The sequence below is a fragment of the Urocitellus parryii genome, unplaced genomic scaffold (genome assembly GCF_045843805.1).
Source record: "Urocitellus parryii isolate mUroPar1 unplaced genomic scaffold, mUroPar1.hap1 Scaffold_37, whole genome shotgun sequence".
Taxonomy (NCBI): domain Eukaryota; kingdom Metazoa; phylum Chordata; class Mammalia; order Rodentia; family Sciuridae; genus Urocitellus; species Urocitellus parryii.
Genome location: NW_027553327.1, coordinates 10,910,634 through 10,913,525, shown reverse-complemented (window position 1 = coordinate 10,913,525; position 2,892 = coordinate 10,910,634). Strand labels below are relative to the sequence as shown.

The window sequence follows — 2,892 nt, the reverse complement described above, 5'->3', positions numbered from 1 at the left end:
CACCATACTAACCAGTGCCCTTTGGTTTCTTCAGAACAAGAAAGGTTAAAAGGGTTGTTGATTACAGATGTAACATTCTGATTTGGGGACCTATCAAACAAAAATCATAGCAAGTGCCAGACACTTATTTTACAGAAGTCTAACATTACCCATTAGAGCAAATCAACTTATTCCACTCACCCTGTTGGGGGGGGGGTAGAAATCCTATATCCATAACACTTGACAGGATGTGTTTATCAACACTAAGTAGCTCAAACAACTTCCACAAATAAAGTGTCTAGCTTGGCTTTTAAAATGGGAAAGTCACATATTTTGAAAGTAAATATAGTTGAAATTGTGAATCGGGTATAATTTGAACCTAATGAACCATGCAGGAAGCGAGGGTTAATAAACAAATGTGCTTTGAATTTGTTCAAGTACTAATATTTCTGTATATAAAGATTTAGCATATATAACAGCTATTATGAGAAGTGAAAAAAGATTTTTCCCCATAAATGAAAATATTAAAACTAAGTTAAAATACATAAAGTAGTTAGTATTCCACACAGCATAAAATTCGACAAATCAAAGTTTACATGTCCCAGCTGACCATGTGTGAAAATGCAAAGCAGGCATTAAAACTGATATTATGTCCAATATTTAAAACCAGTTTGTAATTGGGGGAACATCTAAATCCTTAATTAAAAAACACAAATGAAGTGAAAGCTTTAAACTGGTACACACTGTTCACACCTATATTTCAAGTTTGGAAATGCATATTTGCAAGCAGCAATACAAAAGTATTCATGAAGAATGCATAATCTCTGAAAATTATGAAAACATCCCTGCTACCAATACACTTCTATATACAAAACTGACTACCATATTTGTTACTTCTGTGTAGCAAGAGAAGTTCATTTTCAAAACAGATAAAATTCAGTCTTTAGGTGTGAATGGTATGAATGACAGTCTCTTTTTTTTTTTTTTAATTTCTTAGTCGTTTGGGATCCTTAAGCATGCAAAAGCTTTGAACAGGAGGGTCCACAAAGGAACCGGGTTGTCTTATGGCATCCAGTTAAGCCAGAGCTGGGAATGCCTCTGGGTCATCCACATCAGTGGCAGGAGCACTCGACTTGTCAGTCCTGCTGCCACGGTTTGGGCGTCCACCACGCCCACGCCCACCTCGTCCTCCCCTGCCACCACGTCCTGGGCGGCCTAGATCTCCAAAATTGATCTCCAGCTGAGATGTTATGTCATTTGCTGGCTTCCGGAAATGATGGTCCATAACCGAATCTTCAGCGTGAGCCTCTTCACTCTTTGATTTATGAAGAACAAATCCCTTCTTCCATTGCCCATCAGCACCTTCATTTGGTTTTCGGATATTAAATTCTACTTTTGCACGATCTTTATTTTGAATAGCCTTCCATTCATCCAAAGTCATCTCTTTTGGACCCTCTTCCTTAACTTCTTCAACTTCGTTTTCCTTATTTTCAGTATCTGCCACTGGATGTTCTTCACCTTCAGGTGTTTCCTCAGTGGCATTTGATTGATCCAAGTCAGTTAATTCATCTTTGACAGTTCCCCAGTTGTGAGATCCGCTACTTCCACGTTTATCCTCATGCTTCAGGCCACCGTAATGTGAAAAAGAAGATCTATCACTTCCACTATGCCTATCAAATTCACGTTTGCCACGAGAATCAAATCCATCTCCTCGGGCTGGGGATGTGGCTCAAGCAGTAGCGCGCTCGCCTGGCGTGCGTGCCGCCCGGGTTCGATCCTCAGCACCACATACCAACAAAGATGTTGTGTCCGCCGAGAACTAAAAAATAAATATTAAAATTCTCTCTCTCTCTCTCTCTCTCTCTCTCTCTCTCTCTCTCTCTCTCTCTCCCCCCTCTCACTCTCTCTTTAAGAAAAAAAAAAATCCATCTCCTCGACCCCTTCCAAGACCACCACGACCTCGGATGGGTCGGTCAATAATTGGTCTATCAACTGAAAATTCGCCTCCTTCACCCTTTTCTTCAAGTGGCTTATCAAATCTCCTTTCACGAGGCGGTTGCCTTTCTAGTCTTCTATCAATTATTTTCCCTTCACCCTGAAGTTGTTGATCAGGTCTTCTTCCAACACGTCTTATTCCTTCTTTCTTAAGAGCCACGGGCGGCTGCGTTTCCTCTTTCTTGTCAGCCACGCCAACGTTGGGGGGCAGTGGGTTCTTGCGGTCTTTCTGGGACTCTTTACGCAGCCGTTTGCCTGCCGCGTTGGAGTTGGTCTGAGCCACGGCCTGAGCTGCGCTCTTGGCCCCAGGTCCCCCAACGCCGCCCCCTCCGGCTTCTTTTTTCTTGTTCTCTGCTGCTTTCAGCACCTCGAAGGGGTCCGATTCATCATCAAATAACTGGTCGAATCGGTTGGTGACCACGCAGCCGAAGCCTTCCTGTAGGTGCCCAGGCATGATGGTGGCTCGGTGGCCCGTTCCTCCACGGATTGCAGCGGGCCGCTCCGAGCCAAGAGCGCCTGCTTCAGCTCTTCCCACAAGATCGACAAATTACTCTTTACATCAGGAAAAAAGTCTCAAGTTTATCATAATTTAGGCACAGTAACAGAGGAGCCCCATTGTTAAGCATCATGGGTCTGTTTTTTTTTATATATATTTCGAATATCCAAAATATTTTCTTGACTCCAGAGAGAAAACAAATCCCTTTAAGAGCAGTGGTCAAATAAAAACAAGAAACACAAACTAAAACCTGATTATAAATAACTAGAGCATTACAGTTTCTTAAAAAGTCAAGTATTGTTAAATACTTGTTAATATTGGTTGAAAATTGTGTGATAATGCCATTGTCTGAAGTACTGGCTGCCAAAACAACCAAAGGAAATATAGATTACCATAGGTACAAATATCACTTGATCACTGTA

At 41.8% G+C, this 2,892-nt stretch overlaps 1 pseudogene; it reads right to left on the bottom strand.

The window, feature by feature from the left end:
- Window positions 1-1,054: 1,054 nt before the first annotated feature.
- On the bottom strand, window positions 1,055-2,428 carry LOC144252196 (SERPINE1 mRNA-binding protein 1 pseudogene; annotated as a pseudogene).
- Window positions 2,429-2,892: the final 464 nt, after the last annotated feature.